This window comes from Meles meles, chromosome 15 (assembly GCF_922984935.1).
Source record: "Meles meles chromosome 15, mMelMel3.1 paternal haplotype, whole genome shotgun sequence".
NCBI classification, from domain to species: domain Eukaryota; kingdom Metazoa; phylum Chordata; class Mammalia; order Carnivora; family Mustelidae; genus Meles; species Meles meles.
The window spans coordinates 43,703,728-43,717,387 of NC_060080.1; positions in this window are offsets into that span (position 1 = coordinate 43,703,728).

Below are 13,660 nucleotides of genomic sequence, written 5' to 3' on the forward strand. Positions count from 1 at the left end.
TAATGAAACTGCCATTTTTTTGGTGAATTCGAACAAGTGCCATTCTTAGCCACACAAAGAGGCAAATACAATATTAAATGACAGAAACCAGACATGTAAGAATGAATAACAGATGTTCCCATTATAAAAAATTCAATAAGATAAGAAAAACCGTGCCTGTAAGAATAAGGAAATTATTTAACTTTGAGAATGATGGAGAATTAGACTTACGGAGAGATGTAAGAAGGTCTTATAGAATATGGGCAAACTTCTATTTCTTGATCTGAGTATTGGTTATACATTTGTTTATTTTATATTAATTCATCTAACTGAACATTTGTATTTTTTGCCCTTTCGTGTATGTCTATTTAATTAGAACATGTATTAAAGACATATATAAAAATCAATCTTATAAATGCCAGGAAATGACCCACCCATCTATAGAAAGTTAGTAAATAATTACTAGCTATCTCATCTCCCTCTATACACAAAATTTAAGATGTATTAAAAACTTAAACATGAAATTAAACAGAAAATATAAGACATACACTTGGTCAACAACAAAAAAAAACAAAATAAAAATATATTCATGAGAAGACATTGTAATATATTTAATCCTCAATATATTGCTATGCAAATATATAGGTAAATCTTTCATGTCATAATAAAATGTTCATGGGACTAGTTGAAAACTGAGCAAATTATTTGAAAGTATAAGCAAAGCTTTTAAATCAGGTAATATCTCTGGGTAGATCAAAAAATAACTCTCATCATATGTTGATAAAAGTAGCAACTAAATACTTTGGAAACTTTTGTCTTACTAACAAATTTAAACACTTATCCAGTCCACTCATAAGTTTATGCTCCAGAGAAATTCTTGCAATTGTTTGCCTTGGATAAATATTAAAAATGTAGCAACTTTGTTTATAATTACACATAGAAAGAACCCAAATGTCCATTAATAGTTAAATGGATAATTAAATTAACATCTCTTTATGTAATTGAACAATGTATAACAGAAAAAAGGAATAAACTGCTGTTATATATGTCATTTGTAAAAGAGAGATTAGTATATGAGAAATGGATATAAAAATTCTAAACAATACTTTTTTAATACTTTAAAAATACTTCTGCTATCGAGAGAGAGGCAGAGCTGTCGTTGAAAGGAAATATTTGTAATAGGAACTGCTCTATAATGTTTGGCGTTAGAAGTGATCTAGTAGAAAGGGGAATAGGAAAGAAAGTTATAATTTCAGTAGTGAAGGTGTTATGGAACCTGGACTGATCCTGGCCAAAGAACCAAGTGGCACTCAGAGACCTTGAAGGATTGATGTTTATTTAATGCTGGAGGCCTTAAAGGAGAGTAATCTTCCAAGGTCCCATCCCGGAGCACAAACAAAGGGGGTAGTTAATACACTTTTACTTCCGTATCTGTGGCACTCTTGTGCCCACAGCATGGCCCTGGGGCTGGGAATGGGATTCCCCTGCTGGATTGGTCAGCCACCTTAGAACACAGATTTCCTTTATCATTCCCTGCTTTTATGCCCTTTTAAATACCTAGTTTAGAGGGCATCATCTTTATTTTTTAAGGGGTGATAGTGAGTAAAGAGCAACTGGAGTCTAATCCTGACAATTTGAGCAATGATAAACCTAGTAAGGGCTTTAAGAATTCAAAGAGGGAACCTATGAGGGGGCGAACCAAGGGAACCATTGTGAGAGGGAATCCCACCAAGTCGCCTGCTGGAGTGCCTCCTATCAGTAATTTACTTGTTCCTCTAATTGGGTCAGAGTTTCTTGGATCACCCCTAACTTATTAGTATAGAAACAACATTCCTCCTCCAAGAAGAGGCAGAGTTCCCCTTGTGCAACCATAAGCAAGTTGAGCCAGTGCCTGTTTTAGAGGACACTGAGGCCCACGAATTCAGTTGATGCTGCAGGGCTAGAGGTGATTGAGTAAGGACAGAAAAATCCACCGTGAGTTGTTGAGTTAGCCCTCTGTGGCATCCCGATACAGGTGGTGCTGAGGGCAGCTCCTGACGTGGCCAGCAGGGTTATGAGAAGAAAAATGGTTTCGGGGGAGCATCAAGGGTGGTTAGGAGGTCTCCATATAAGTGGAGCATCGCTCCCGGGGTGGACTGAAAGATCAAGTAAGAGACTGACAAGCATGCATGATTGACTGTGCAGGGTGTTTGCCCCCCACTAAGGTCAGGCAAGCTAAAGGCGGTGAGGAGGAACAACACCCCAGGTAGCAGAAGACCGAGACTGACTGGGGTCAGGGAAACCATAGTGAAATGCATTTAGGAGTAGACAGCAGAGGGCTAATAAAAGTGGGTTCCACAATCTTAGTTAGAGGGAGCCGTCATGCCTAGCCTGATAGCAGATAAAACCTGTGGACAAGTAGGTACAGTAATATATCCTAGGGTTACTCAATAAACAACAATGACAAGTCTCTGGGGGAAAGTCCAGTCAGAAGGGGCAACAGTGTAGAGTCTGACTCCTAGAATGAGGGATATCACGCTGATGACAGCTAGGTACCACGGTAAGCAGGTGTCTATCAGTCGGTGGGGTTGCATCAAAGGCAAAGCCAGAGCAGGTTTGTGGGGTTTGGCTGGACTTTCCATTGGTGCAGCTCCTTGTCCAGGTGATGGGCTCTTTTACTTTGAGTGGTGGACCCATGGAGTGACATCGGAGACCTTAAGGGCAGTAGGGCTGGTTAGAACAACAGTGTAAGGCCCTGTCCACTGTGGTTTTAGGGGGTCCCTTTTTTTAATCTTTGATCCAGACTGAGTCTCCTGCCTGGAAGAAGTGTACCTGAGACCCTCTCAATGGTGTACCTTTGCAATTTATTTAAGGTGGCCCTCAGGGCCTGAACTTTGTTTTTTTATTTCTTTATCCCCAATCTGATCTAAGTTTTCTGGAAGGCTCCCCAGGCATGGGGAGGCTGTCCATATACTAATTCAAAAGGTGAGTAACCTAGCATCCTGGGGGTGCAGTGGGCACATAGGAGGGCCAGGGGTAGCAGATCTGGCCATGAAAGGTTAGTCTTCTGACAAAACTTTTCTAAGGTTTCCTTGGGGTTGTGATTTATTCGCTTTACTTTCCCTGAGCTTTGGGGCTGGTAGGCAGTGTGGAATCTCCAGGTGATGTTGAGAGACTTGGCCAAGACCTGTACAATGTCTGCTACAAATGCGGGCCCACTGTTACTATGGATTGTTAATGGCAGGCTGAACCAGAGCATGATCTCCCACAAGAGGACTTTGGCTACATCCTGGCTTTGCTCCATCCTGGTCGGGAAGGTCTTGACCCATTCATAAAATATGCACATTTTTCGCTAGGAGATATATGAATGCCCCTGCTTGACTGCATGTGTGTGAAGTCTATTTCTAGGGTTAGCTCTTCAAAAAGGATTACTCCCATCCTATGGACACCTAAGGGGGACCATTGTGCAGGCCGAGCATTATTTTTAGCACATGTTATCCATTGCTCACTAGTTGCTCGGCACAGTGCTGGCAGCTGGCTAATGTAGTAGTGCTTTTGAGGAGGGCCTCTAATGCAGTTTTTTCCAGGTGGGTGAGTTGGTGGTATTCCTTTACTAGATGCCCTCCTCTTGCTGTTAGGATGAAGACACGCCCATCTGGTATCACCCATCATCTCTTTTCAGTCAGGGTGGCCCCCTGAGCCATGGTCCATTTTCTTTCCTTTTTAGTCTAACTGGTTGGAGGGATTTTTTCTGGGGGTGTCAGGGCCATGGTGAGGAAAGGGGCTTTGTCCATGTCCTTATTGGCTGCAGTTTTGGCAACCCCATCTGCGAGATGATTTCCCTGCGCTATGGGTCTTCTCCTTTTTGGTGTCCCTTATAGTTTAGGATTGCTACTTCTCTTGGAAGCCAGATGGCTTTGAGGAGTTTTAGTATCTCTTTCTTGTTTTTGATAGCTTTTTCTGTGGCAGTAAGGGAGCCCCTTGTAAATGGCCCCATGCACAGTAGCAAAGGCATACAGAGAGTCAGTGTAGATGTTTATTTACTCTCTTGCCTTCATTGAGGATGAGGGCTCAGACTAAGGCATACAGTTTAGCCCATTGCACTGACCATCCAGCTGGTAATGCCTTAGCTTCCAGGACTTCAATGATTGTGGTCACTGCATAACCCGCTTTTTAGGCACCCTCTTATAGGTAACTGCTGCTGTCACTGAATGGTGTGAGCTCTGGATTTTTTATGGCTTGATCTGGACAGCTCACGTAGACTTCATCAGTTACTTTGGAGCAGTCATGGTCTGGTTTCCCTTCCTCCATGAGGACGAAGGTTGCTGGGTTTAATGTCCTTACTGTCTTGAGGGTGACCCACAGATTTTCATAGAGTCGTCCTTGGTGTTGTGCTAGCCGAGAATTGGGAAGGAAACGGTGTCCCTGTGTGTTCATGGGGGTCGCAACTGCATGAGGGAACTTGTTAAGTTTTTGTCCCAGGGTGAGCTTGTCTGCCTCCTTAATGAGTAGGACTGTGACTGCTAGTGCCCTGAGGCACAGTGCCCATCCTGCTACCACAGGGTCCAGCTTCTTTGACAGATATGCAACTGGCCATTGCCAGGATCTGACAGCCTGGGTGAGTACCCTGAGTGCTATCTTTTTTTTTCATGTACAAAGAGATTGAAGGGTTTTTCTATATTCGGTAGCCCCAGGGAGAGAGCCCACCCCAGGGCAGATTTTATCTCTGTGAAGGCAGCTTTTGCTTCCTCAGTCCAGGCAGGGGGTTCTTGATTTGGTCCTCCTAAGAGATCATAGAGGGGTCTTGCTATTGTCAAGAACCAAGGAATCCAAATGTGTCAGAATCCTGTAGCCCCTAGGACTTCTTGTAGGCCCCTTTTTGTCTGAGGCTATGTCAAGTAGATGATGACTTTCTATCCAACCCTAGTTCTCTCTTTTCTTGGGTGAGGAGGAAACCAAGGTAATGAACCTGTTGTTGGCAGATTTGTGCCTTCTTCCTTGAGACTCAGTATCCCAAGTCTGACAGGAGCTATAGGAGGGCCTTTGTGCATTTTGTGCAGTCTTCTTATGTGTCACTGGCGAGGAGGAGGTCATCTACATACTGGAGGAGAGTGCATCATGCAGCCCCTCTTGGGAAGCTGGCAAGGCCTATAACCAGTGTTTCCCCGAAGAGGATTGGTGAATTTTTAAACCACTTCGGGAGGTATGTCCGGGTCAGTTGCATCTGGTGCCTGTATCAGCTTTAGTCCATTAAAAGGCAAACAATGGCTGGCTCTGGGGAGCTTAGCGGAGGCTGAAGGCCTCCTTTAAATCTAGGCAAGTGAACCATATGACCTAGGGATTTGGCCTAGGAGGGTGTACGGATTTGGGGCCACTAGGTGCAGGGAGATGGCTATCTTGTTGATGGCCTGCAGGTCTTAGACTGGGTTGATATTGCCCTCCTGTCTTCTTAACTAGCAGGAGTGGGGTATTCCAGGCTGACTGGTACTCGATTAGGATACCTGCTTCTTTCATTTTGGCTAGATGTTCTTGAATGCCAATCTTAGTTTCTCCCCCTTGTGGGAGGGGTTATTGCATTTGCCTCTGGGGTTGGGCTTCCAGGATCAGTTTAACAATAATAGGGGCCCGATTCTGGGCGAGGCCAGGTGAGCTGTCTTCAGCCCATACTGAAGGGAAGGTGAGCCTGAACTCCAGCGGGCCATTTGGTTGGGACTGAGCACAAAATAGCCTTCATATTTCTTCCCTTGGTGTAGTAATTGTTACTATCAAAGACCCAGTCTCCTCTTGCCCTGGGTTCAATCGGAGGCTGGTGTGCCGATTGGTCTCAAAGGTTATCCGAGCCCCAAGCTTGGAGAGTATGACTTGGCCCAGGAGGGGGATGGGGCAATGAGGCAGATAAAGGAATTTGTGTCGGACCTTGGGGCCCCTGAGTTCATACTGACGAGCCTAGCAAAATGGCTGTTGTTTTGTCCATGTCCTGGTATCCCTAAGGATGGTTGTAGTCGTCTTGCTGAAAGGGGTCACTGGGGAGATGACAACAGAGTGCTCAGCACCAGTATTAACCCTAAAAGTCACTGGTTGATGCCCCATTTTTATTTTGACCATGGGCTCATGGGGCCAAGGAGAAGAGCCTGGTCCCCCTCAGTCTGAGTCTATTTCTGCAAGGACTATGAGGTCCCCTTCTGGGGGTTCTTCCTCGTAGTGGTTGGGTTTTTGAGCCTTTCATCTGGTGGGACATACATTCTTTTAATGCCCCTTTTCTTTAAAGTAGACATATTTGGTCCCTGGCCAAGGGTGTTCTGGGTTTTCTGCCTTTCAGTGGTTGGGGCCTCTCCACCTTATAGACCTGCCAACAGGGCCACTCTGAAAACCCTTTTCCAGAATGAACAGGTGGGCTCATATATCTAGTTGAGGGGGTCAGTGGTGGGGAAAAGTTAATAATACATCATGGAATGGCTGGGTTGAACTGTCATGTCTTTATTGTGCCTTTTGGGTTCTTGCTTTTCTTGTACCAGTATTTGGAGTGTACTTGCCTGGCCTGGGGCACAGCCTGGCTCCTGGTCCCAGAGGAAGTGGATCCTCTAGGCCTGGAGCACTGGGAGGACTGATGGCAGTGGAGTGTCTGGAACTAGAGGGGGTCAGGTGTAGATGGTCTTGGGGGTGTGTACAGAGGGGGCAGGTTCAGTTTATCCTTGGCTTTCTGGCTAGGATCTGTGGAGGCTGGGGCTTCTGTCAGTATTTTTGGGCCATTTGGATGAGGCAATTAAGACCCTGACCTGTCCTTGCCTATTGCAAGCAAATTATACCTAAGGAGGGAGGGTCTGATCTCCTAGCCAGGAGTTAATGTAAGGAAACTGGTTGGAGTGTCCTGGTTCCCCTATTATAACTTGCCACACCTAATGAACTGTTGGGACATCCAATGTCCCTTCTGAAGATCATCCGACATTAAAGGTGGTCCATTCTAACTCACATAGGGTTCTCAGTTTGCAGGGATACATCTTAACTCCATAGTCTTCTGAAAACCCCTTCCTGAAATTTTTTGATCATTGTGTCAAGAACTGTAGGTTTACTCTGCCCTGATCCCATAGTGATATTCCTGTGTGTGGTGGTGTAAAGACAGATAAAATGTGGGTACACCTCCAAAGGGGAGACCAATCACATGCCCACCTTTCTGCCCTCCCAGAAGAGACTTGGGTGCCTCTTAGCTGTAGCGAGTCCGCATAAACCTCAGACTGGTGCCCTGAAGGGGCTTGACTTAGACCTTATGAGGTCACCACAGAAACAAGTTAGAGCCCAATCGGACTCTGTAGGCTTTTGGGAAACCTAAGGGTGCCCGCCGGTGGAACCACAGAATCAGTCCACCTGATAAGCCAGGTCAAACTGCACATTCACTCATACATTCATTCCAGAAGTTATTACAGTTCCTCTCTCCCTGGGAGGACCTGAACTGCAGAATTCCTTTCCTTTCGGAAATTCCTTCCTGTCCCCTCTTTTAGGGGGTTCCTGACCTGAAGGACCTCCCTCCTCGGGAATCCCTACCTGTGAGACCTCTAAGAGGTGTCTGGGAGGTAATCAGTCTCTCTTTCCACCCTGACAGGTGAGTCTAACTGGGTCCTGAAGCCCCAGGCCTTACCAGAATCCAATATCAGGATCTGGTCCTCACCTGCCAAGTCTCCATGAGTCCAGTGGGAACAGCAGAGCTGGGCTGGTCCAAAGCGACTGGGTGGGAGACTGCTGAAGATTAGGCAGGGTGCACCTTCTCCATTACAACCCCTAATTCTGTCACCACTCCACCATTGCCCCCAAACCAGTGGCAACAGTGGGCCAACATGGTTGGTTTTCCTGGTCAGGGAACCAAATGTTAACAGAACCTGGACTGGATCCTAGCCAAAGAATCAAGTGGCACTCTGAGACTTTGGAGGATCAGAGGTTTATTTAACACTGGTGGGCTCAGAGAGGAGTAATCTCCCAAGTTCTGAGCCCTGAGCACAAACAAAGGGGGTTATACACTTTTATTTCCATATCTATGGCATTCGTGTGCCCGTGGCAAGTGGGGTAAGGGGGGAAAACCAGGAATGGTCCTGGGGCAGGACTGGGATCCCCTGCTGGATAGGCCAGCCACCTCAGAACACAGATTTCCCTTATCAAAGGAGCACAATATGTGAGAAATGATGGGTTTCAGAGGATATGCTGAGATTACACAACTTTTCTATCTAGTAAATGGCAAGCCTAGATATTAGCTCTCCCTTTTTTGGTGGTCTGCTTTAGATGGCAGGATTCATTTCCACCATCTGCTTATTGTTGGCCTAAATATTAATGGTAATAATGGTCTCCTTAATCTTTCTATTACTCTGTAATACCGAGAGATTTTAAGTAGAGTTTCACACACAGGGTTTTAAGCCTCTGGCTACTTTTCACATTTCTCTGCCGTTTAGCTCTGTATTCTTGAATCAAATTAGATATACCTTCTGTGTAAATGGCTATAGCTTAGTCCTCATTCATAATTAGAGTCCTGATTCATAATTAGAGAATGAATAATACAGTGGTGAAGAGTTGGGCTTTTATAGTCAGACCTACCTGAATCTGAATCTAACTCTGTCACTTCCTATCTGAACATAATAAGCAAGTTAATGTTCACACGCCTCATTTTCTTGACCTGTAAAGTGAAAGCATCTACTGAAAAACTATGAAAACTAATAAGCTCTTATCTCATAAGAATGTTGTAAAGTGAGAAATGCCATTATGTAGGTAGTGCTTGAAATAGTAGTACATAGTGAGCTTATAATACATCTTAGTTATTAGTTTATAACATTCTAGGTGTCCACTGACCTTAATGAGAATAAGGTATCTGGAAGCCCTTGATTTTAGTTAGAATGAAAAATAGGCATTTGTGTCACCTTGGCCAACCCATTTACCATCTCTAGACACTGATTTTTGACTGTCAAATGGGGAGATGGAGATACAAATTTGGGGTATGTTGAAATTTAAGAGAAGCGACCCTCGACATTCAAGAGGAATATTCACTCTCTCTAAGAGATGAATTATAGTGATTGGATAACAAATGGTATAATTTATTGACATTATACATGTCTTTTTAACATGTAAGTTTAACAATAAAACCTTTGGATTTTTATTACTTTTAAGCTACAAACACCTGGTAAAGCTTTCCTTAGCCTTCTCCTTAATTTTCACAGCTTGCATTTCTTAAGTTTCTGCTGAAAGCTATTGGAATCTCTCCCCAAATGGGGTGGGGAGGATACACAGTTTGCAAATAGTTTCAAATGTATCCTTGTCTCCCCATCATGTCCAGAGACCTTCCTACAGATCCATGAACCCAGTGTTAAGTATTTCTGCCTTGATTTTTTTAGCCTATTTTTTATGTGGCAAAATACATATAAAATCAGCTATCATAAACATTTTTAAGGGTACATTTCAGTGATATTAAGTGCATTCATATTATAGAGCCATCATCATTACCCTCCATTCACAGAACTCTTTTTGTGTTGCAAAACTAAACCTATTTGTTAAATAACTTCCTGTGACTCCCTCCTCCCAGCACCTGGCAACCACAATTCTAATTTCTTCCATTTTTATTTTAAACTAACCTTTTCCTACATGCTCCCCAGCCTCTGATAACCATGATTATGTTCTTTGTTACAATGAATTTGGCTTTTCCCCCCTAGATGATACATATAAGGGAGTTCATGCAATATTAGTCTCTTTGTATCTGTCTTATTTCACAGAGCATAATGTCTTTCAGGTTTATCTGTGTTGTCACAAATTGAAGGATTTCCTCCTTTTTAAGACTGAATACTATTATATTGTGCATATATATGTGTGTATGTGATATATACCTATCACATTTTCTTTATCCATTCATCTACTATCAGACACTTATTTAGTTTACATATCTTGATTTCTATGAATAGTGCTGCAGTGAATATGGGAATGCAGATATATCTTTGAGCTTGTAATTTTATTTCCTTTGGATATATACCCATATGTGAGATTATTGGATCATAAGTAGTTTTTATATGTATTTTTTCAGGTAATATCATACTGTTTAGTATAATGGCTTTACTAGTTTATATTCCACCAGCAATATATAAGAGTTCCTTTATATCTGCATCCCACCAACATCTGTTATTTTTTGATTTCTTTAATAATAGCAATTTGAACATGTGTGGAATGGTATCTCATTGTGGTTTTGATGTGCATTTTCTTTGTGATTGGTAATGCTGAGTATCTTTTCATTACCTGATGGCCTTTTTTGCATGTGTTTTTCAGAAAAAAAAGTCTATTTGGGTGCTTTGGCCATTTTTTAATTGGGATTTTTGGGGTTTTTTGTTTGGTTTTTTTTTTTGGTTGGGGGTCTTATTTATTTATTTATGTATTTATTATTTTGCTTTTTTGTTTTGGTGGGGATTTTTGAGGGGGGTTTGATTTTTGTTTTTTGTTTTGTTTTGTTTTTTCGCTCTTGAGTTCTAAGAGTTGTTACATATTTTGGGTACTAACCCCTTAGAGACATAAGGTTTTCAAGTATTTTCTCCCATTCCAAAGCTTGCTTTTACATTATGTTAACCATTTCCTTTGCTATATAGAAACTTTTTAGTTTGATAGAGCTCTACTTATAAATATTTGCTCTCGTTGTCTATGATTTTGGTGTCATCTCCCAAAAATCACTGCTAAGACCAATGTCAAGCTTTTCCTGTATGTTTTTGTCTAGGAGTTCTATGGTTTCTGATCTAATGTTTAAATCTTTAATTGATTTTGAAGTGATTTTTGTGTATGGTGTTAGGGTTCCAGTTTCATTATTTTGCATATAGATATCCTGTTTTCCCAACATTATTTATTGAGGAGACTATACTTTTCCCATTGTATATTCTCAGCCCCTTTGTTTAAAATTAGGTTACTATATATGTATGAGTTTACTTCTGGGTTCTCTGTTCTGTTCTGTTGATCTGTGTGTCTGTTTGTATGCCAGTACCATACTGTTTTGATTACTATAGTGTTTTGCTATATATTTTGAAATTAGGAAGTATGATGTCTCCAGCTTTGTTCTTGGTCAAAATAGGTTGGGCTATTTGGGGTATTTCATGGTCCCATATGAATTTTAGCATTTTCTTTTTAAATTTCTTTAGGAGATGCCATTGGAATTTTGATAAGATTTCATTGAATCTATAGATTAATTTGGGTAGTAAGAGCATTTTAACACTATTTATTCACCAAATCCATGAACATGGGATACCTTTCCATTTATTTGTGTCTTCTTCAATTTCTTTCAACAATGCTTTATAGTTTTTCAGTGCACAGGTCTTTCACCTTCTTGGTTAAATTTCTATTGAACCTAAGTATTGTATTCTTTTTGATTTTACTATAAATGGGATTATTTTCTTAATATCTTTTTGGTAGCTCACTGTTCATTTATAAAAATGCAACTAATTTTTTATGTTGATTTTGTAACCTGAAACTTCACTGAATTTATTTATTAGGTAAAACTTTTTTTGATAGAGTTTTCAAGGTTTTTTATATATAAGATTATGTTATCTGCAAGCAGATACAATTTTACTTCTTTTTTCCCGTTTGAATGTCTTCTATTCTAATTGGTTCAGGAAGGAAAAAAACAGACACAAGATGCTGCAATTTAACTTCATGCCTCTACAAAAGGGAAAGGCTGATCTGAGTCCTGCACTGAATCAAAATACTGTTCTAGACCTGGAATATGAATCCCAACAATCCCACTTTTGTGTGAAGTTATCTCACCTGCCTTCTTTTAAAACTATGTAAACTGGGAATAAGCTCAGTCCTTCTGCCTACTCTATGTGGTTGGTATGAGGATCTAAAAAGATAATGTGTATAAAACAACAATATAAATCATGAAGTGTTTTCCCCATATGTATCTATGCTGCTTTATTATTCTCTGTTATGTTTTCAAATGCTTACCCACTCCCTGTGGGCAGGATTTAGAAGAAAGAAATGAAACAGAGGCTTAGTAACCATGTCCATTGACTTGTCCATCTGAATAGTTCATCTTCTCCTAGAATTCATATTCAGGAATGAGGCCAAGATAGGAATATCCCATAGATCATAAAAAGGGCACTCAACTAAAGTAAAGAATAAAGTATATGAGTCAGAGGAGTAGATGTCTCTCTGGTTCACTGTAAATGAGATCAAGAGCAGAGAGCTGGTCAAGGGCTAGAAGGGACCTGATAAAGCTAGGGTGAAGCAGTAGTCTTGGAAAGTCTGCTTTCATTTCTATATTTTGATTTCTATCATGATACAAACCATAGGTCATGATTTATCTCAATACTTTTAGGTCTAATGTTCTTGGAATGGATATTGGAAGGTAGAATGTTTGTTAGTAATTTTCTAATCCATATTGTTTTATGTAGTCTCTTGGAACACTTTGTTTTATAAAGGTAAAATCCTTCCTTGCCTATGCTATTTTTCTAAGAGCTAAGGTCTCCAACTCAACACTTGATGGGAAAGAAAGCATTTTATGTGCCAAAGCACTGGATAAAAGGATTGAAAAAAAGAAAAGAGGAGTCTTTTCCTAATAATCTTGTGATAAATCTGCATCTGAAATGCTTTGTGATTTTGTTATAGAAATGATGAACTTCTCCTAAATGGATTGCACTATCCCCTACATTGCTGTTTTCATTTCCTTACTTTGCACATACATAAATGTCCCATTATAATTGATGGGAACTTACTTAATGTTGACATGAATGTGTTTTTAACAAAAATTGTTGATATGGTTTTGTCAGTTCTTAAAATGATTTTTTTCCCCATAGTCAGTGGGAGGGAGAATAAAAAGCCTTTATGTTAGGCAGAATTCCTAGGACCTTTTCTCCTAGAAGATATTTTTGCCTTTGGATAGTTTTTCTTGTCATTTCAGACATTCTAACAACCCAGAAACTGCTACAAAGCTGAGTGAAGTGAGATTGTAATAAAAGCAAGGAAATGGATTTCTGTCAGTCACCCTGAGACTGCTTTCAGAAGGAAAATAGTATTTTTTTTTTAAATTGAAAAGACCATCTTAATGACCACTTAGTTCAATAGGGCTTTAATCCTTCTTAAAAATTCAGAGAAAATATACCAAATCTGGACTAAGAGTTAAACTTAATGAATTGAAGGCAAAAATGCATTTTCTCTTTCCCTGAAGATTTCATTATGGTGACAGTAAAGGGGAAAATATATAAACCAATGAAGATTAAGAAAGTGAGAGTTTAGCCAGCAATGGGCCCAATATACCACAGAGCTCTAGAAGGTGGAAATGGGCAGTAGAGGATTATTGACTGGCTTATCAGATAAAAGGAGCCTTATGTGACTTAACAGACTAGAGTGACTGCCTACAGAAAGGGATGGCAAGGAGAAGCAGAGTTTACTGGAAAGAAATTTCAAAAACATGGGGCTCAATGGCACAAACTACCAAAGAAGAGAGGGAATGAGGCTTCAAACAAAAACCAGAGAGATTAGTTTAAAATTTGTCAGTATTGTGAGAACTGTGGGCATACTCCTTTATCCATTTGCCTCACCCTCAGCCCCAAAGTCATGTAACTAAATCCAGCCCACCTTGTCAGAAGATGTGGTACTCTAAAAATATTCTACATGAGAGCCTTTGGATTTCTGAATAGAGTGGCCGGAGATGGGTCATAGAGAACTAAAGTGACAAAATAAAAACATAGAAATAAAATGGGAG